Source organism: Adelges cooleyi, unplaced genomic scaffold (assembly GCF_023614345.1).
Source record: "Adelges cooleyi isolate 19-005CV unplaced genomic scaffold, UGA_ACOO_1.1 ACOO_flye_CR_arks_rails_tigmint_CR_PRNA_1, whole genome shotgun sequence".
Classification (NCBI taxonomy): Eukaryota; Metazoa; Arthropoda; class Insecta; order Hemiptera; family Adelgidae; genus Adelges; species Adelges cooleyi.
The window spans coordinates 2,208,388-2,232,310 of NW_026095751.1; the positions used below are offsets into that span (position 1 = coordinate 2,208,388).

General features: G+C 32.9%; 1 protein-coding gene across 2 annotated transcripts in view; it reads left to right on the plus strand.

The window, feature by feature from the left end:
• The window catches only part of LOC126836412 (gamma-aminobutyric acid type B receptor subunit 2), a 169,079-nt gene that overhangs the window by 78,693 nt on the left and 66,463 nt on the right, over positions 1-23,923 (plus strand). The window lies entirely within an intron of this gene.

Genomic DNA, 23,923 nt, shown 5'->3' on the forward strand with positions numbered 1-23,923 from the left:
GATTGTGAACTGCAAATGATAAATCGCCGTCCGGATGTAAAGATACCATTTGGTGTTTAGACAATTTCGGACATCCGGATGGATGCACCCGTGTAGTAAAATATAGCCTCTATATATTGCACGTTACTAAGGTTTCCTAAGCATTTTTTTTTTTTTTTAAAAGACAAATAAAAAACCTAGTTAATGACCACACTGAACACATTAATGTAATATAATGTTTTTTTTTTTTATTTGATACCCGAACGTAAGGGGTTTCAAGTGTTGCAGAGTTTTTTATTGCGAATTTTATTTTTTCTAAAGAGGCTTATAAAGGTTTAATGAAAACTGTTTTGGCAAATAAAATTATTAATAAACATTACAAGGTTTGTACCGCAAAGTCCACGAGCCGGCTAACGTGCTCGTTGTCCCAACTGCTAACGTTATTCACACAAGCTTAAGCCTTAAATTAAGTTTTAACGATGACCCAACTCAAAAGGGTAAAAACATAGTATAAAAGGACAATATACACAACCAGCAAGTACTTTCATTAAATAATACTCGGAACTTATGTTTTATAAAATAATGCTGAGTTCGATTGAAAGTAGTGGTTAATATTAGTGAAATACAATTTTTATTTATTCAGTTTTTTTTTAATTAAAAAATAACTAACATATTTTATTATGTAAAAAAAGTATTGCGATCAATAATTGAACGAACAAATACAAAGTTCGCTTCTGAATAATATTATATAAATGTAATGTTAATAAATATTCAATTAAGTTACACAATGGTTTTGTCAAAGACTCTTTTGAAAACACTAAAGCAGTTAATAACATTACGAATGGAATGTAACATGCGCCCATTTTGTTTAATATCGAACAAACGCAATTGAGATTAATACTGTCAAATACACAAATCGTTTGTTCATGTAACTTCATTGCATAGGTCTTGTTTAATTATTCTTGTGATAAACATAATGGACATTATTTTTAATTATATTATTATTTCTCCCACAACTCAAAGTTTGTATGGAAATTAATTTGTTAAAATTGCAACAAAATCTAAACGGTAATCGGTTTTACTAATTATTCAAAACATCCAATTACAATTACATATTATTATAGAACAGTCGTTGCAGTAAGCAAGTATAATAATTTACTAAGCTTAACTATTTATGGGCACCAAATTAAGTATTTCAAATGTAAGAACAAAAAATTTCAATTAGGTGGTTTTTGTAGTATAGTCTCATTGAGTAAACACAGTTGAATTTAATTGTAATATAATAAACAACATTAAATCCTCAATTGTTTGAACTAATACTTACATGTCAATTATTTTCACATGTAGCAAGACGTATTATAGTACATATGTATAACAAATTTAAACAGAAACTACTACTTTAGTTAACGTGTGCTATAATAATTTATGAAATACCAAAATTATGTTTTTTGTATTACATTAGCATAAACACACACAAAAGTTTGAAATAAATTTTTCGACTGAATTGACCTAAGAATTATTGTAACAAAAATATTTACTGAGAAATAATTATTATTATTTGCACAAGTTTATTTTCTTGTAATTTCAAAAGTGCTTTTTCAAAATAGATTCTAGCAAATGTGATTACTTTGGATTTGAATGTTGTTTCGCATTAGATCCAATTAATTTGGACCAATTATAATATTATATTAATCATACTGACGTTTCGTTCAATGAGATTGAATCGTCGAATTATAGTTCAGTATTAAAGTTGTTTGCTTCAATTTTCCCATATTATTCCATCTACAAACAATAATACAAGTAAAATAACTGTTATTGATACTTTAAAGTTTTAATATTTGTCAAGTTAATTGGGCACAACTTGGCGTCGGCCAACTATACATATATCCTATCAATGATTAATAATATTGTAATCATAAAGTTAGATTAATGTAATCGTTAATCAGCATTGTATTTATGATTGTAAATTACTTTATTTTTAACTAACGATACTTCTTAATACTATTTCAACAGATTTTATTATTTAAAATGTACGACAAAAATTTGAAATGAAGATTATGAATTGACCATTTTGTTGTTAGGAATATATTTTAAAATTCCATTCGCTAGTAAATTTGACCGGAAAGTAAGAACTGGTAATCAATTCGACTTGGGCGAAGGGTTTTGTATGGAGCTAGCTGTACATAATACGACTTAAATCACCCCAAACGGGAAATCCTGAATTCTTGTTATGACATGTAGTACATATTGTTGTGGTTATACTATTCGTGTTGTAAATAAAAACATATTTTTTTAGACATCACCGTTGGCTGAAAATATATCATTGATATATTATAGCAACGGCTCTGGGCGTGTAGTTTTGTCGCACAGTGGCGGTTTAATCGTTACTCGGAGACGGCCAAAGTCAACGGCCGCACTTCCTATGTATATATATATATATATACAGGGTGTATATTCATTTTTTAAAAATTTTAAAATCATTTAAAATAGAACTCGTATCTCATTAAAAAATGGCCTTACAAAAAAAATAATGTCAGATTTGAAACCGAGAGAAAAAATCTTGTTGAATTGATATGTAACATGATTTTTTGGTATCTGGCCACATTTGCGTCCACTAAGTGGCCACTGAGTGGCCGGCATGTGACCGAAACCAACATAATATGGTAAGAGACACATCGTTATCAGTTGGAATTTTATTCTCAATTCAGAGTCGTTAGAATTATTTTATACTGAATTACCATCCCGAATGTCTCATTTGAAGCTCGGTAGAACTTTACATTACACCCTGTATGTTATTCTAACGACCTCACATGCATAAATAACGATTTTGTTTTGGACTTTCGGACTTCACGGTGTGGTGTCGTTTGGAGGGTTCAAGAAGCGTACTATTATTATTACTATTTAATCGCGTTGGCGGACGTCTTGATAATAATTGCGTATAGGAACCTATTAAAATATTCAAAATACGACCCATCGAACGAGTTTTAAATAATTGATCTACAGTTTGTGTGTGTTAATTCAGTGGACGTGACTGGACGACAGGCGGCCGTGGCAGCTATTAAACATTCAGACGGAAGAGACTGCTTTTCTAAAAATAAATTCGTAATACGTTTGCACGCACGTGTAGTATACTTTAGGAAATTGTTGGCAACAAAATAGAATATTTAACGTTTACTTTGATCAACACGTGTAACCCAGTTCACACGTGTGTAATTAATTATTTCACAGCTTTCGAGTCACTGAACTCGGTGCACGGAACGTGCGTTGCCCAGATAGTCGACTGCCGGTTTATTGAACGGTTATTGTTTTGTCCGTGATATTTATTGTTTTAAAGTCTGTGATATCATCACCTAATCTAACAGATTTTTTCCAAACAGATGTATCGTGAAAAAGTAACGTAGCATTTTTACTTCCATGAGATTGGTACACAAAATGGCTACCTCCCAGGTCGGTAATTCCAGTTGAAAGTGTGCACCCTATCAGATAATGTCGATGTGTTTTGTTTGTGGTAAAATTAAAACAAAAATATAACGCACAACAAAACCTGACGATGATGCAACGCTGGTTAGAAAAACATTTTGAACAAAATAATTTATACGGTTAGGCCATGTTATATGATAGTCTAGCTCTTGCGACGTGGACAATATTATTTTGTTCACAACAAATCCTATTATCCTGTTTGCTATGAATTTCATGGTCGACGCCAGACATTTGTAAAATACAATTATTATTGAGCCTAAATTGTTTTTGTTGAAAAGTGATGAAACAAAAGATGAGCCGACGCGGTTGGACTTGTAAAATACAATAATTAATTTACGATAAACGCGTTTTTAGTTCATTTAATTTTATGATCAACTATTCGATAACCTTTTCAAACAATACAACAGAACAAACAACGACGATATTTTGATTATTACGAATTTGTCACATCTACATCACGCTGGAAATTTTTCATTATTCGCGCAGGTGACTAGTCCCAAGGAGGGTGAAACATTGTACAAAAGGCATTCATTTTCATACAATGGTGTGTTTTCGCTGGCATTGTATCAGTGTTTTCATTAAGCCTACATATTGGACGGTAGCAAGTTAGGCGGGTTACCTTAAAAGTTTTCAAACATTTCAATGTACGACGTCATGAAATATACCGCTTAAGCGAGTGTGTCTGTGTGCACAAAACAAATATTTCTACCTCTACATAATAGAAATTTATCATAAAGTTCACTTTGGCTCGCTTAAGTATGTGCTTGAATCCCTTCCGGCAAACACAACGCACTTGTACTCAGCACACAAACAAAAAACATCTACAATGTACATATAAAACGAGTTAACAGAATAATATTACAAAATTGAAGGGCGGTTTTGTAAAAAAAAAAATTGTATATTTTATCGTTCAACCTGTTTTTGATTCTCATGTAAAAAACGTTTTTGTGACTTACCTAATTTGTTAAAATAATAGTTTCCAATAAAATATATCACAAAATTAACTTGGGTTATTAAAATATACAAACACAAAATGGCCGCTGGGTTTTACAAAATGTTGGTAGCACTGGGAGTGATGGTATACCTGTTACCATGGTTATTTATTTATTCGTATAGTACTATAGTGCAGCAGTTTACAAAACTATAACTCACATTTTATAAATTTAACGGTTTAACAATAATTGTAGAAGGTAATAAAATGTAATATTACCATTTTAAACGAAAAGATAAACTTTTATCATTGTTCTCCCATTCGCGTTCTATGCCTTATCAAGTGTAGTGGTACAAAGTATAATATACAATTTAAAGATCAGGTAAGGTTATAATTTGTATTTTTTTTTTACTAAAGAAACACTTAAATACTTGTTGTTAAAGACAGTTTTTTACTAAGAAAATCATTTAAAACACTTATCGCGTGATGCTTAACTCGAATTCCATCGTCGAACGGCAAGTACCATTAAAGTCCGCTCTCGGTCATGCCGAAGGCTATAAATATTTTATGTGATGTACAGCTAACGCGATTGTCGTTAGGCGGATATCCCAGTAATGAAAAAAAAAACCGAGATTTTCTAATAAAATACAAAAAATACTAAAATGCTCGCAGATTATTAAAATAATTATATTTTTTTGTCGTCGTTTTGTTTGCCCTATTCGTTGTTATTAAATTAAAAAAACTGTCGCCTGTTATTTAATTTATGATATCGCATAATATTGTGTTCCGGATCGTTGAATTAAACTCTGCACGCAAGAGCAGAGTTTAATTAATTATTCACTCTAGGATTCTAGATGTACCTTTTTTTGTTTTATTTATTATTATTTCCATTTCCATTTCCCGGGTACCCGCGTTGTATGTACACCATCCGTTTTGAGCGGTAAAGTTGTGTGTCTTGAATTCCGAATCCCAAACACGTTTGGTTAAAGTTTCAAAAAAAAAAAAGACAAATTTGTAGATCTCAAAACCATTGAGGTGGGTGTCTCCGAATGTGGCGTTGGACATTTCTGAGCGAAACGAGTGAGTTTTTGTTGCTTTTGCATATTCTGGGTAGAATTAAAGAAAAACAACAACATTTACATATGTGCCCATACACGACCGGCTGATTTTTGATTTATACTATAAGGAAAAAAAGGGTAGGCGCAAAATATTATGTATACCTGCGATATGCTACACCATGGTGTAATTTATAGTGACAGGTGACTTGTAGAACCTGACCCACAGCAGAACGTGTGTCGTTTATTGTAAAATTGAATTATCTCCTTGAATTTTGAAACAACAATAACTTTGTAAATTCATTTTTAAGAAAACAAATACAAGTATTTAATAGTCTTTATTAGATATAATATGATGGCTCCAAGTACAAGTATTCATTCAGTGTTTTCTATTTTTGAATTAATCAGAGTTGCTTATCTTTTATAATAAAATATATGACTACGTTAAACAAAAATATGTATATTTAAAAAAAATTTGGAGTTACACTGCTTTTACAATGAACGACACAATTATGCATTCCAACTAGTTAGACCTCTGAACCATGATTCGAATTCAAGGTACTTGTGACGTTTATCTAAATAGGGATTTGAGTACATATTTTACTTGTTTTGTCGTCAAATTGAAATATGATCAATGATTGTTCATAACACCATGTTTATGTTTAATAAATTATAACAGTAGGTCTAGCAAAAAGAGGCGTGTAAGGCAAAAATGCACTTTGTCATCGTCGAATGCTCGGAAAGCATGTAAAATTGTTATTATTTCCACCGTTTCCACTCGAAAACACTTATTTTATTCTCTCGCGTTTTTTTTTTTGTAACCCTGTCGATTTTTTTTTCGTTTTACACTAGTCCCTATTCATTTCCCTGCCGAAATATCGTACGGTACATGATTTATGAAAGCTCTATAGTGGCAGGTAGTCCCGGCATTAAGTATTTGCAAACTATAGGTACATGCACGCATCGGAAAACCACTTCTTCGGTTCGGTTTAGTGTTTGTTCAAGTTACACAGTGTATAATATAATAGTCCACAGTGTACTACCGACGGGTTTTTGTGAGTAATAAGAAAACAAAATTTGAATTATACAGTAGAATGTAGCGCATGAAAAAGAACAAGAGAAATATTCAAGGAGTTTTTTTATTGAAACGATGGTCTTGTACGCCAGGGCTATTTTCTTTTCTTCACTAGGCGACTACACACCGTGCTTTATAAAACCACCACCGTTACCAGCTGTGTTTATTCGGATGATAGTGTGTATAACTCATTTAAGCAAACCGATTTCCCCCCAGACAGCAGTCCACGACAACAAGCACAGCGTGATGTCCGGTTATAAAAACGAAAATGCCCACAACACGTGTGGCGTTTATCACCGGGTTCTATTATTTGATTTATTTAATTTATTTCCAATGTTTTTTGTCATCGCGAGCCAATTAAAAACCCAGATTTCTTTGAGAAAAAGTTGCCTTTTATTAACTTCGCCACGAACACTTATCGTGTATAACGTTTCTACAGATTGTTATTTTCTTAATAAAAAAATGAAAAAAAATCGTGGAGATAAACCGATAAGTTTTGTACATCGAAGAGACTTTTTGTTGTCTTATAATCCGAAAAAAACGCAATTTCCAGCACTCTGTTATCGCTCCAACAAAATAAATTGATTTTCCTTTAAGTACGAAACGAAAAAATAAAAAAGACCATTGAGGGTAATTGAAAAATTTTGGAACAATGCTCGTTTTCTACGCTTGGCCAGATCAACGCTTTTGCCACTATAGCCGAATCGACGGTGTTTAAATTAGACGACCAAAAGGAAAAAGACATGTCTCCAAGAATATAGAAATAGTTAGATAAAGTCAATGATATAATGTATATATATATATATATTGTATCTTGTTGGTTTACTTAAATCGAGTCAATTAAATTCTGCATTATTATTGGTCGCGAAGCTTATATCCTAAGAGTGTGCTCTAGACGGTAACATCGTTAACTAGACAAATATAAACATGTATTCGTGCGTCGTTATCCAACACTAATTAAACAAAGTGCTGATTCACAATGTGGCACGGGCGAATTCATCAACATGACAATGGTGTTCCGGAAACTTGCAATGGCCATTCATAGTAGCGATGCTGATGTTGACTAATGTTTATTCATATGATGTTATCCAGCCAAAAGAATCGGACCCAACGGTATCCTTCGGGCGAAGCAGTTTTGCACAAAAAGCAGCCTACGTTTTATGCATCCCTAGCATTTATGCACATTTCAATGATAAACGTCACCGGTACGAAACAATAGAGTTTAACTACAAAGAAGCTATATCAAAAATAAATTACCGTAATACGGACCATTTAAATCCAGACTATCGATTAACGAGATGGGGTTGAACAGAATATGTGCACTGGAAACACGATAAAGCAGACTAGCTAATGAAGATAATGAAACCAAATAGTAGCTCCGATGATTGGCTACAGTACAATGCTGCTGGCTAGTCGAGCGAATAACGCGTTTGGGCTTTGGAAATAATATGGAATAATCAGTAACAGTTCTATAGGACCATCTAGCAAAACAATTGGGAACGTAATGACGTATCGTTCGCAGTTATCACAATTATTATCAACCGACTGTTAGGGCAAAGGCACATTCAGATTTTCATCATGTTACTACTACATGAAATCGTAGTAGTTTACACCAAAAACTGGGTCAGCAAAATTCATAAGTAGTGTTTTCCAAATTGATAGCGGCCACGCATAGTGTTGGTAAATTTACAATTTGCGTGACAAATAATTATGCAACATTTTGAACCACAAAATATGTCACAACAACCCAAATGTATGATATTATTTAACGGCTTAAAATTTTAATTATATTAGGTTTAATTTATAGGTGCGTGTTGTACCATTAACCAAAATAGTTTCAAACGTATCCTAATTATACTTTAGACTTTGCTTTATAACGTTAAATGTTTTACATATTACTGTTATTAATTTCACGTGTGATTAATGTGATTTACTCGCGTGTCATAGCACGGTATGATACAGTTTTCTAAATTCTGTTGAATCGGTTAAAAAGTAATTCATTTTTGCTTAAGGTTTGGCGAGTACAAGGTTTTGTTTGATCCATTTCCCTCGTGGGAATACTGTTTTGCGGCCGAGACCGTTTTCGAGGCATTATTTATGGTAGTTACAAGCTTTGGGTCGCCAGACTTTTACAAGTATCGATAACTACAGCTAAGCTTGGCGGACGGTGACAAACCGAGAAGAAACTAGTAGAAGAAAAACATCGATTAGACGGAAAATTATTGCTATAGATTTTCGCCAACAAACTTATATTTATCGCCTGCACGTAAGACTTGACTAGACAACAGAGTCTTGTACTTGGCGTCCCATAAATTTCACCGCAGTTTTTCGCTAACCGTCTTTGGAGAGAACTATTTGTACCGGCGGTTCAAACATAATATTATCAAGCTGTAAATCTATTGCGCACCAAATGGTATTGAGGCAGGCATTCCACCTGGCCGAGAGATAGTGTGGCTGTCTGTCATTGTCGCCTCCCGCCGGGCAGATCAATCTTGTGGCCGATTTTTTTACCGTAGATACTTTTTTTATTGAATTCGAAACACCCGAGGCACGCTGCAGCGGTGAAAAAAACTTGTTCGCAAAGTACAAAATGTCCGCGTGTAAAATATTGCCACTGCGAACGGATTTTCCCAATAGGTTGGTTTACCCCGATTTGTCATCCGCGTGCTAAGACCATAACACCGGCCGTCTACGAAACCGCAGTTCCCAAAATAGCTGATATAATCGAAATTTACCTAAGTTTTTGAAATCAATTTACACGAGAAGATCACGTTTCGAGAAACTTATCCGTAAACGACGGTTTTTGTACCGGCATAAATTTAAATAAATTTACATCTCGAGTACTTCCATGCCTATGCCGTGTGCTGTTGAATCTAATCCAGGAGGGTAGAGGCTGGCAATTGAGTCGAAAGAGAATATCGTGGATTTTAATGTTTACACGGATAAAGCGACGGGGATCCGTTATTCGACTCGGGTCTCTCGGGTATTAACGGGTACAAGTAATATTGTTATGACAACATAATAGTATATTCGGTATGATATTTTCATTAATAAGACGCTCTAACCGTGTGTGTGCCCCAACACTAATGGAAAATGTTGTACATCATAATCCAAACCTACGGAATCGAAAACACAATATTATTATTAAGTCAACCGAAAAACGTTATAGACAGAATCTCACGAGTCGCAAGATTCTCGTGCCAAACTGACAGCGTTCAATTTAATACACCACTGTGTTACATAATATATAATTTAATAAAACTTTTTCAATTTGGCTGTACACACGCTTGGTTGTGTCAAAGAAATATTTTCATTGATCCTAAAATAGCTTTTATAAGTGTAACGAACTGGAAAAATAGTTGAAATTTGACAACATTAATTTTACAATAGATATGTTATTGGACGGGATACAAGAAATTTCATGTCACCACTTTCGCGTAACAATATTCAAAAATATTTTTAAAAAATGTTAAATTGTTCAAAATATTAAGAGGTTAGAGGTAAGAGATAGAAGAAAATTATTATAAGGGATTAGATGTAATAGATAAATGGTAATAGAAAAGTAAATATTGATAAGATATGAGAGTTAAGAGCTAAAAGATTAGAGATAAGCGATTAGGGATAAGAGATTTAGGGTAAGAGATCGGAGAGCTGCTGTTGATAAATTTGAAACACTTAATAGTTGCTTTCGCGAAAACTGGCGCTTGACCTTGACTGTACAAATTGTGAGATAATAAGTGATAAAATAAAGAAATAAGAAGTGAGTGATGAAAGATGAGAGTCAACAGATAAGACATACGAGTTGAGTGATAATAGATTAGAGGTAAGAGATAAGAGGTAACATATTCATGATTTAATGTTTTGTCGTAAAGCAGAGAAAATAACTAGGATTTTTTATTTTTTTTTAAAAAAGGTCGATTATGTCAATAATTTAGTTTCAGGTTAATTCCTATTAACTCGGGGCATGAATTTAGCGTGTACACATTTTTCTTATGGTAAAAAAGGCTTAACGCCTAATAGAGTGATTGGTTTTTGTTTGTTTAGTAGAGCTCTAAGACTTTAACAGAACGTCCAAAACTGAAAAAAACTTGCTATTTTAAATCTGAAGTCGACCGGTATTTTCCAATTTTAAACAATAAAATCACTCCACTCGAAGGTTCTTGATGTAAAATAATATAAATGATATCGTTATTGAAGCGTTCCCAGTTGGAAATTTAACTATTCATGAACCCAACAATATAAAAAGAGAACTGTTTATTTTTTGTTTAATGAGAAACAAATAAACCGACATTAACGCCGACGGTGGCTGTTTTTTTTTGGTTTTCTCCGACGTTTAGTTCATCTGAATCCCAAAAGGCTTAGGAAAATGTATAATATTATTTTTTAAAGTCAATACAAATTCCATATCCCTTCCGCAATACATACCGATGAACGTATTAACGAATGTGGACGAGGTATAATACATTCAGAAATTATAACAACAACAAAAAAACACCCTTACAGAACCCATTAAACAATTTTATTGCCTAGTGGACGGTTCGTTTACCCTCGAATCGACTGGGGTAGCGCACGCGCCTATTATGTTCGGAATTGCACAGAGGATGTGACCGTAATAAATAATTCAAACGTATCTACCCGTTTCGCGCACATAATTGTGGCGATGTTGATTTTTGGGCTAAACGACAGCAATATCTGAATAATATAATCAGATACAGTACACGGTCGAGACGGTTTTAACCTTGATTGCCCGTCAACGCCGATGGACTACGAAATAGTTTACTTAACATCAATATTATGCTTTCTCAACTCTGAAAGTGAGTACACTAAGACAACATTGCCTAAGAATGTCTTGGCCGTCGTTCCCCAGTCCCTTTCGGAAAAGTTCACACCATTCCCTAGCAGTTTAATTTTCTTCTTATTCTTCTTGTTCTCCTCTGCATACTTTGGAGTCAGCCACACCATCCTGGAATACACCAACAGTCCTCGTATCGTATCAAACTAACTCTTTTTTGATCTGCTAATACAATACTACTTCTGATTCGTCTCTCCTCATAACATGCCCAAACCATCTCAGTCTATTTTCTCTCATTTTGACAGCTACCGAAGCCACGCCTATGCTACTTCTTATGTATTCGTTCCTTATTCTATCTTCTCTAGTCACTCCAATCATTCATCTAAGCATTCTCATCTACGCTATACTCATTCTATTCAAACCATACGACATAGACAGTCTCGTCACACTCTTGTAGAACTTACCTTTAAGTCTCGTTGAAGTTCTCTTGTCACACAAAACACCTGACGCTTCTCTACATGTGATCTAACCATACTTATTCCTATGATTCACACCAAAGCCACCGTTATTCAAACATTTTAAATACCTAGACTCTCTCAACCTCGACCTTATTGTCATTACTAGTCTTGTCCCGGCAACCTCTTGTCCTCTTCCTCCAAACTCATATTCTATATATTATTCTGTTTTCATCTAATCGTCAGTCCCTTTCCTTCAAGCGTTACTCTCCATTCCCTCAAGTCTATTGTTTTCTTCCAGATTTTCTCCCATCAAAACTTTATCATATGCAAACAACATACACCCTTGGATCAACCCAAAACAATAGACAACGTTTAAAGGGCTCAAACAAAACACTGATTATTCCACGCAAACTTTCGATAATCGTACTTTTGAACTTTCATGCATATTAAACTCTATCAAACTAGTTAACGATTCGGGATCTCCTTTTCGCATTTGAAATAATTGACATTTTATCGGCTGATGCGCAATAAACGTCTGGAAAATAGATAACTTCGATAGATAGGTTTTTTTTTAATAATAAATAACCTTTTCCGCGTTTAGCGTTTGATGTAATTCCCCGTCAGACGGTATTGTGGTTTTTGTGGTATAAGATTACATCTGACCGTAGACTTAACGTAGGTCAAATACAAGTTTTATGACCTGACAAAGGGACGGCTTAGTCATTGACAGTTGCTTTTGTAGGAACGAAACGCTTTTATTTCCAAATAAAATCTAGAAAGTAAAATGAAAATGAATGCATAGGTAAAGAAAGCAAACGTTTGGTTGGATCTTACTAGCATATTAACTTTCCAATTGATAACAAAAAAATACTAAACCACAATTTATTATCTTTTTTATGGGTTTAACTTTAAACTATAAATTAAACCTGTATATTTCTGTATTAGTTTTCAAAGTTGGCTCTTATACAATAATGCCAACAATGGTTGGAAAATTCTATACACTTGTGGATGCTGTACGCACTCGTGCAATTTACAATATGAATGTACGGTTGTATAGGCTGTTTTTTAACGTCGCATACAGCCTTATATGGCGTGGTGTATATGATATTAATAATTTCTAAGTGCACTTTGCATAAAAATCTACATAGAAACGTTTTCATGCGAGTTATTTTGAAATTCGCTGGAAATGCATCATACCCAAGTGTATAATGAGGAAAAGCAATTGAATAGAAATAAACCGGCGGAAAGCCTCGCACACTTTTCGTTCTAAAAAAAACCTTGGCCCGATTCGAATACATGTTTTTGTAATATTTCCGGGAAATCACCACAACAATAGTAATTTTCAATTTTTACATTGTGTTCACCACTCGAGTTTTCAAAAAAATACTTCTGAATGTGTCAGTCAGCGTGGTGAAAGGGTATTGTACGAAGAAATCGGTGTCAATTGCAATAATACACCTACTCAAGTGCGGTCATGTTTGTATACATAAAAGAAACGAACAACGCACACAGTCAAGACCAAAAGCAAGAAAAAAATCACGCTAAGGGAAAAGTTGAAAAATACAAAATAATTTACAAACATATAGAATAATATAATGAATTACTGTACAATATGTGCTAGTAATGATAGTGATGTGGATTTTTAAAAAAGAAAAAAGAAAATATCTGAACTATGCCCCAACCAATATATTTTACAATTTTTAATTTGTTCTAAAATAAAACCGTCCGCTCCTCCCAACTAATTTCGTTGTCGTCAACTAATAATTTTTAAGTTATAAACTATATATTAACAAATTTGTTTTACTAAATGGAAATGAAGAAAAATATGGTTATAAAAAATAAAGAACGAGCGATATGATCGCTTAGAGAGGGAAGTTTCATAGGTGTATTTTTTTTCATTAAAAACTCTATGATATTATATTTTTGTACTTACCAGAATATTCTACGCTTTAAATGTATATTCGAACCTGACATTTGAGTTTATGAAAGCTCACGAGCAACGTGCATTAAACATTTTCACTTAGCCACAACGCGTATATGTATGATACGACCGCCATTGTTCTTTGTCGTTTCAAAGGCATATCTAATAATAATATTGTTCTTTCTTGCTTTTTTTTATTACATATTCATTCGGAATGTCTTCTCCCATTGCCGGCACAACTGTTTTTAAATTACTTTTTCTCGTTTCCCCGGTTATGTGCGGTTTACCATCACATATAATTGAATAATATAAAATCCCTAGGCGAGCCTCGGTGGACTTGTGTGTAAATACGACACAATAATCACGAATGTGATATATAGCGAAAAATGTGTGGTAATATTATTGTTATTTTTGCGTATAAGGCGGGGGGGACGTATAAAGAGCATTAAAAAAGCATTCCAAATGGATATTAATTAATACGAAAAAAATCCGTCGAGGTTTTATAAATTATACAGCTGCTGGACGTTCGTCGCTAATTACCAGCGATTTAATAAATTAACGCCACCGTCATTGCCGACAACGCTCTGCCCTGCAGCAGACCTTATCCGGCTTTTTCGTATCGACCTCTCCTTCTTTCTCCCCTTGGCAACCGTCACGTCAGTCGGCCTATCCGAATGTCAGGCTAATATTATAACACACAATGCTCTGGATCTGCTGCTGCTGCTGCAAGTCTATTGATTGCCAGGGATCACGACGGGACAATGGACCTTTTCACCGTGCACTCACATTAAAGCCTAACGACAAATTTACGGTTCAACGACTCGTATCTGTGATCTCTATCTATTATTATTCCATCCCGCTAAAATCGTTTAATTACACCGGCCCGTCGCAAACGATAGAGTGCGGTTTAGTTTAATAATTACTTTATCACAATAGACCGGTATTATTAACCGGCCGTGGATCTCTGAGAATATGTGGACACTCGTTTTGACAAACGTGAAATCGAATAATGGCTCGCAGTTAAAACCGAGTAAACAATAAATGGAGAAAACCTGAAATTCATTTGGATTAATGGCTTAATATTGATTAAGTATTGTACCGCTGTGAGTTCAAATAAAGGTCCGATTGTGCTGAACGAATTTCATAGAAATAGAAAGACCTAAGTAAAAAGACATTGGAATTATTGCGGTTAAGTTTTGAATTAACAGTGCACTTGGTTGGAAAACAATAGATTTTCAAATAACGATTTTGGATTAGTTTACTCTAATGCAGTAGGGCCAAATTATGATGCCTAAACTGATAAGAAATAATTGTTGACTGTGATAACATTACAGATGATTGATAGTATATTTTCTTTGACCACACTATGTAAAACAGGAGGATTTTTTTTTTAATGGTTTTGGTCACACTGGCCTGAGAGTACAAACATGTTGTCAGGGTGCACTATCTGGTTTTATCTTATCCGTGACAATATTATGTACGTACAATATTGTGCATAGACATTGCAGAGACAAATGATTGTTTCAAAAAATCCTATTTTTTGATAATACATTTTATAATTTGTCTGCAAAGCTAAATATTCTCATTAATGGCCGAAACGAAATTACTTCAACAACCGTATTTACAGTTGTATAGACATTATAAAAATCAAGTGAATTCAAAGTGATTTTCCACACTTTTCAAATTTTCATTTCATGTTAAATAAATAAACATAGAAAACCCCGGATCTCATAAAAAAAACATTTCTGGGCGACTAATGTAAAAAAAAAATATTGTATTTACTAGAAGAAAAACGTGGGTTTGGCTTTTAATTTAATAATACCGCTTGGAAAAATATAATACATGACCGTTTTGTTTGTTCGAGATATTTTCTGAGAAACGTTTGTTTTAATTTCGCCGAAATAACATCAATATAAATTTAATATTTATTAATAATATTAAGTCCACTCGACCGTACTCTAAATACACCTAATGTGTACGTTTCTTAGTTCTACGAAGTGCGTTCATTTTTTAATATAACCAGTTGACTAAGCAAAACTACGAGAAAAGCAACAGACCTCCTATGCAATTAAACACAAAACGGATATAATTCTTCAAACCGATATATTAGTGTAAATACTGTTAATACCGTTTTTCTGATGTACTTTATAATTAAATTTTACCAAAATTTATAAATAAAAAACTACAATGAAACTCATGTAGACATTTTTATACCAAGTGTTTTAAGAAAATAAAAAATAAAAACTAATTCAAAAGGGAAAGTTTTCAATAACTTTTTCAACTATTATTTTCAATATCGAAAATAAGAAACTCTAGTAAATAACTTAACTTCATCGCTTCTGGTATAATATTGCAGAATGTATACAGTTTATAGGTATAAAAAGAGATTGTAATCCGTCTCAGTCTGCTGATGATGAAAGCGTTGCTACCAAAATACGCGAAAATATATTATTTTAAAATATTTTATTAGTTTATCTTCACTGCAATTACAGTGACAAGTGACGCTTTATTTTTTTCTAGAAACACAATATTTTTAATTGTTTGCGTAGACTAAAATCAAAGCTCACGTGATCCAAAAACAAAACAGGAAAGTTAGTTGGCAACACTGTTATGGGATTTTGGACGGCCAATCCGAATCGGTTCGTTTAAAAAATAAAAACTCTAACGTAGTGGTTAGTATGAAAACACATTTGAATTAAGACATTTTTAATTGCCTTTTTTGAAAAAAAGTGATTGTCGGATCGTGTGAACCGGATTACACTTTTCACTTTCACGTGATAAGAGATAAGCGATATGATAAAATATGGTATGAGGTAATTGATAAGAGATTAAAGACAAGTGAAAACAATAGATAAATGATAAGTGATAAGTGAGAAGTGATAATAAATAAGTAATAAGAGATAGAATATTCTCGGTTTGTTTTTTCAGAAAATAACTAGATTCATTATTTTATTTACACAGAATTTGTGTTAACGCGGTTTTCTGTGGACAAGCAGCTACGTGTCCTTTGTTTAGTTTTTCTTCTCTTCTGAAAATTAGAAAAATCGGACTTGTCCCCTTCGACCTACAGTGGTTATATAGTGATTCAATTGCAATATATTACTATGCGGTTCGAGGGTAAAATAAAGACAAATTAAGGTCTGTTGCTGTGAATCGAATGGACAGTATAAACCCGGACGGGCATTGGATACCACTTTTGACAAGGAAACGGACTGAGGGACGTTTTCGTGGATCTTGTGAAAACGGAAAAGATGTTTTATTGCGATAGGTAAACACGGTGTTGCCCTTCAGCAAGGAAGCTTACCCGGGGAAAACATCACGGCTGACGTAGAAAAATAAGCAGCCCTTTATACCGTTGGCAGAACGATATTTTTACAACGGAAAGAAAAATACACACTTTTTAAATGGGAATCCAAAAAAAAAAAAAAAATATATATATATATACACTGAATTTAATTTTCCATTGTGTGTGTCTGTTTGGCAATTTTGGACGGTACGCGCTTTTTTTGTTGCAGTTTTGGCACGAAAGTTGACCCGTTCGCCCGTTATGATTTAGCCCGGTAGAGTAATTGACCAGAAAAATAAAAGGAAACCATGGTTTTGCCATGACTTTTGTACACAGCACGAATGAGACCATCCACTATATTGTACTTTGTCCTCTCTCTCTCTCTCTCTCTCTGCCTCTCTCACTTTATGAAACGTAGAATCGTTTTTACTCTATTCATTGGACTCTTTATCTACTCACAAGCTAGTCTACTGGAAACTGGACAAAAAATAAAAATGTTAATGTATTTTTAAAAAAAATTAAAACAGAATAGAATCAAACGTGGTTTAGTATTATTTTTCCCCAACAACGTCTTAAAAAAAAAAAGTTAACCAAAAAATGTTACCTTTGTTACTGTTAACCGTAATGAAATTAATTTCTACTGAAAGTTAATAAAGTACATTTAAAATTATAAATTCTAGTGGATAAATATAATTTAAAATAAATTTATTACGTTAATTAATTATACTTTATTTTTTTTTTCAGGTAAACAATTTGGCGTTTAATGGACTTCATATTGCCGTAACGTATAACAGCTACAATATTTATAACCTATTGCATTAGAGTAAATTTGTTTTTGAGTTCATCTTAAATACCGTGAAAGACAAATAAATAACATAATTAAAATCAATTATAACAACTAAGCGCGGTGAACAATGTCTGGAAGAAAAGCTCTCTTCGCCGGAAACCTTTTAAGAAAATAATTTCACGTAGAATTAAACTGATTAAGACAAAACAAAAGGCGATTGCGCTTAACAACGTTGCCGGTATAATATTATTAAACAATAAGTAAATATTAAGTACAAGAAAAAGAAACATATTTTAAGTACTACTTCGATAAGTAATTATCGAACACTCCGTTTTCTTTTAAAAGAGTTCTTAAGGTTTTTTTTTTTAAAACAAAGGTGGAAAGTTTTGTTAAATCTTTTAACAATCAAGTCGTTCCATTATTATTATCATCAACCATTTAGTTGGTGTCTTTTAACCGTTTATCCTCATTTTATGTATGTATTTCAGTATTCAGCTATATGTTTAGCCCACGTCATACGACCTACTACACTTGCACAGCTTGGCGCGTTGCTTAATTTATTCTTTGACGCTTACAGCATGCTAATTAATTTAACCATAACGCTGGGTTAGTTTAAAATTATATATATTATTATAACTTCATATGGGAATATTATTATTATACGTGTAGAAGTGGTAGAGTACAAAACGTGTGTACAAAACAATTCCAAAGTAGCTCGCTCCATTTTAAACAGTCCTTTGGGCGGATCAGTTTCTGTTGTGCGCAACTATTTAATGCAATTATTTAAAACATTATGTAAACTAACCGAGTGTGCTATTTTATCGCCTCTTCGGGAGACTTAAGAGAAATGCGCCCACTGTCCCCACTGAGTTATCCTCGGTGGATGGACAGTGTTGTTTTTTACTATAACATATTTTGCAACAGAAAAATAATTCAATATTTTACGATAATAATTTGTTAATCCATACACCAAATATAAAGCAGACGAAATCGACGAATAGAGAAAGAAAGAGAAAGAAGAAGTATTTTTTACTAACGTAGGCGTAATAATATTTATTTTTATTTTTATATTAATGTATTTATTAAAATAGAGCAAGTGTGTTTTTTTATTAAGTTGACAGTATTGTACGTCGTGCACATACTACACTGTGGTCTGGTTCTAAAATTCCAGCCCTTAATCAATACGGTCGTGCGTTTTAATAATAGAATAGAAAGCTCTTTTCTTTTTGCATACAGCCAGCGTTCAAATAATACTGTTTATTTCCCAGGGGTAAATCGTCGAGTGAACAATAGGTAAACGATTTGACAGGCTTACGCGTCAAATAAATAAAACACAAGTCCAATAAACTTACATAGATACTTTGAAACATCACTTGTTTCGATGAACTTCGAGCAACAAATAGCGTACCACATAATACAGCTATTGGTATATTATATTGTACATAATCATTGTTGTTTTTGTTACAAATATTGGGCAAATCTGGTTGTTTCAAAGAAATTGATTTATACACTAAAACAAGACTATCCAATTTCTTAGAGGTAGCTTTTACATAAATTTTCGTTTGCCGCAATCTCGTCTTGTCATTTGGCGAAACGTTAAACGTTTCAAAAAACTTTTTCGATTTTGCTCCAATACATTTGAGAGTGTACTCTTCAGACAAACGGTATTCATACCTTGCCATCTCTCTAGGCCCTTTATCTGACAGATATTCTATAATACTAAAGGATAATCTGCCATAAGCACAATGCGTGAGTTCGGTTTCAAATTCTCAGTATCCCACAAAACGTTTCGTTGGATTTCTACAATTGTCCACAACATATCGGATAATATTTTATTTTTTCCATTAGCGTTTTATTGACCGACAAAAGTTTCTGCATCAAGCGCAATAACCAACGCACTTGCTACGAAAATTTTAAGTAATTGTGTTCATAAATGTTTTCAGACAAATTGAAGGATAACAATCCAAAACGTTGTATTGCCAAATTTGAATAAATCAAGTTAGTCATTGATTCTTATTGTAAACTAAACGAGGAAATCACTTTTGGCACTATTATTATTCCATTCAATTTTTATAGCATAGAAACAAAGCATTCAAAAGCTAGCGCTAATTTAAGGCTATTTTTTCAAAATTTACTATTTCCAATACACGTCAAAACGTATTAATTCCTATGTTAGAAGTATACAAAGACCATTTTCAATGATTCATAACGTGGTATTTCCAATTAATTTTCCAAAACGTTTTATTTCCGTTGTTGGTTCAAACGTGCTATTTCCTGTAGTATCGTTATATGATAATGTTATCTCCTACTACAAAACGTGTCATTTCCTATTGACTTTCTTTTGTTGGGTAATCTTTAATTTTAAAGCAAATTATTAAATTAGTTGACTGAAATCTGTCATTTTTTCAAAGAGATTCTATAAAATACACTCGTTGGTTATTTGTTAAAAAGAAGCGAGTTCAATTCCTACTAAAAGGTACTTGATTATTCGTGATAACATTTCGAATTGTATGATATCAACGTATAAGGTGTGATTACAGTCAATATTTTCGTTTAAATTGTACATTTTTACATAGAAAAAAATTGTTTTATTACATATTATTAAATAGAATAAGTTCGTTTTGAATTAAATCTGCTTATCAATATTAAACTGTGCCATTTCCAATCTATTTTCAAATAAAACAGAGTGTAAAAAATCACCTAAAAAAGTAAAAATAATGATATTTCATTTTAAAAATTGAATACTTTCGCTATGTTATATCCATAAAGTTTATCATTTGTAAACATTTATTTATATTGTGATTAAAACAGAAAACTCGATTTTCTGAAAAATGTCATTTTTGGAAATACAACGTTTTGGATTGTTACCCTTCAATTTCAAAGCCACTATTTACTCAGAAAAAATTATCGCCATGCCAGCAAAATATCAAGGCGCCTTCGTCAAGTCAAATTTTAACAAAAATTAGATTTGTTTCTGGAAAAAAATCTGATGTAAAACAATGAAGACGTCAGTTTCGTTAAATAGATTTTGAACGGTTACGGTCGCCCGCTGAAGAATTATTTATTTTTGGAAAAACGTTTTTGTGCGATTATTATTTTGGAAAATCAATGTCGAATAAAGCATGAATGTATAAATAATTTTGGTAAAGCGTAAAAGATTTTACGAGTAAAGCGTTCCACGCAAATATTAATTAAAAATTAGAAAACTAGTTGTCGATCCGTCGTTTTTTTTAGCGAGTAATCTTCACGAATAATCTTTAATTTTAATAATTTTGGTTGCCTACAACCATCATTGAGGTGGTTTAGTTGGTACATGCGTTTCAACCCGTTGTTTTGCAATATTGTTTTAAGCTGTTTCTAAGCATGGTAGACTACTCTTGTTGGAGTTCAAAAAAGAAACTAGTTATTTTCTCATTTACACAGAAAACAATTATGGATTTGTTATCTCTTATCACTTAATTCTTATCACTTATCTCTTATTATTAGTTATTACTTATATCGTGTCTCTCATCGGTAATCTCTTATCACTTACCTCTTCTCTCTCCCTCCTTTATCACTTATTAGTTATTACTTATATCGTGTCTGTTATCGCTAATCTCTTATCACTTATTTCTTAGCACAACGAAAAATGACGACATGAAATTTCTTGTGTCCAGTCCAATAACTTTTGTCGGGGACAAAAGTAGGTATTTAGAATTCCAAAAGCGCGGGCTCTATTTCAAAGTTTATATATTTTGTACAATCAAGTTCAAGCTGTTTAACGGCTGTTGAAGTGGGTTGAACGCAGATTTTATAGGAATTAACAGCAGTTAATGATATCAGCCGGCGTGATGGTGTACAATTGATATATCGTTATTGCGTTATTACTTTGAGCTTCCACATCACGAGTACTACGAACCCGACTAATAAAAGTAACGATAATTAACATAATTAAACTAATACTAATTATTCAGCGGAATGGCGCGACAGCTTAAAAATAAAACTGGGCGTTGTTCCAAGAATTTCAGGTACTTAATAATTATTCGGGTTTTCTCTTTTGCACAATAATCCCTTTTCTCTACCTCCCACGGTTACTTTAAGTGTGTTATTATTCGCACGAAATAAATCATTTTCGGCCTGGCCGTGTATTCATTTACATAATGTATGTATATCTCGAGAAAAGTTTCAGGTTTGTTGCAAAGAAAATAATATCCCAAGAGACGGTGTTTTCAGGATGTAATTTAACGGTCGTCTGAATTATAATTTTTTAAGGAGTCTCCCTAATAGATTCGAATTGTCATGCCATTTTTTAAAAAAAAAACCATAATTGACCCAAATATACACACACTTCAGCTATTGTAATATTTTATAATTTAATGTATTCAAGTATGACACCAATTAAACGCATTTGTCATTCGTTCAGTTCATTCGCTGTGTTAACAATGGTTTCAATGTTTAGTGCACACAAATCGAAAGCGACCATTCTGTGTGTTTGTATTATTAATTTACTTTATGGATTTTCAAAAACAATCAAGTAAATATGGTCATTGAATTAAAAAAAAATCGAGGCTCTGTAACTTTAAGAGCTTGTCATGTTCAGGTTAAAAAAAAATGCTACAAACTAAAAACGGGAAGGTAGATCTATTTAGAAAGAGCTTGTCGAGAAGAAACCAAATATAAAAAAGATAAAATGTAATTATTTAAGTTTTTTACAATTAAATAAAATTGTCAATTTGATTTATTTTTTTTTCCACTCGCAGATTTCCGAAACCGATGAACGGATTTTGTTGTATAAGGTATTATACTCTTATTAAAATCATCTTAGCATGTAGAATACAAGTAAAGAATTTCAGAACTTTATCCGATATAGTTTATTCAATTTATTAAGTTGTAAATAAATAAAAAGTTACAGCACTTTAACTAATTTTTTCAAAAATAATTCTTCAAAAATTAAAAATCAAGATAGTAGATATGCTGACCTCGACTTGGCAAGCATGTTTTTATTTCCGACGTATTTTCAACATTTTCGCACTTAAAATAGTATGTTAGCAAAAAAAGTTGACAGTTTAAATAATAACTAACTTGGATACGCTGTTATTGGACTGGATAAAATAAATTTCGTGTCACCATTTTCGCGTTACACTATCACTTTCAGTTAGAGATAAGTGATATGTGATTAGAGTGATAAGAGTTTGGTGATAAGAGATAATTAATAAGAGATTAGAGATAAGTGATAAGAAATTAAAGATGAAGTATAATTGATAAGATATAAGTGATAAGGTTTCTTTTATCTTCAGATGGGACAAATCACATTAGTTGTTATTTCCGTTTTTTCAGAACGCAACGGTTTTGCCTAACGTTATTTTCGATTATTTATTTATAGATAATAATAACAAATCGAATCAATGTACGGTTATTATAAATAATATTATGTTTTTAATAATAATTTCGGTAAAACATTAGTTTTACCGGCCGTTTCGATCGGCCGAGTATTGCTCGACACGCATTTTCGAATTGTGTGCAAAATTATTAAACGCTGTGGTGGTATATCTTCTTGGCCAAACAAAATCACCATCAATCATCTGAGTTCTATTTTAATCTTTGCTTATCTCGACACGCGCACTCGTGCCTATAATACCGTGACCGAATAAATCGGTCCACGGCTTAGGTAACATTGCCAGAAACCCTTTTCGTTCTGTCGATTCAAATCATAATTTTATTACCACCCAACGAACCCGTTAAATGACTTCGGACATTATTGTGTTAATTATTTAGAGAGAAAAAACCAGCACAGTCCCAGTCAAATTCAGTTCCAGCCGAGCACAGTGAGAAGTTAGCAAAGTTAGAGCAACCATATTAAATCTAAATCGGTGCTGTTTTTGCGGTTAAAAAATACAAAACACTAAAAAAATGGTTTCCCTCTGAAAATTATGACAAGTCAAAGTTGTGAGTTGAAAAAACGGTATGGTTCTTTTTCTTTTACCCGACTTTTAGGATAAAGGAATTAATTTTTTTCAACGTTTACCTCTCCCCCTGGCCATTTACCCCAAAGTACCCACTAGATTAAATTTCTATCTATATAGAGTCATGCCGATGAGGGTCCAGCATTAAAAAGGGATAGTGGGTATTGACACAAAAAAAGAAAATGCATACACCATTGTATACAATCAATAGCTTCCC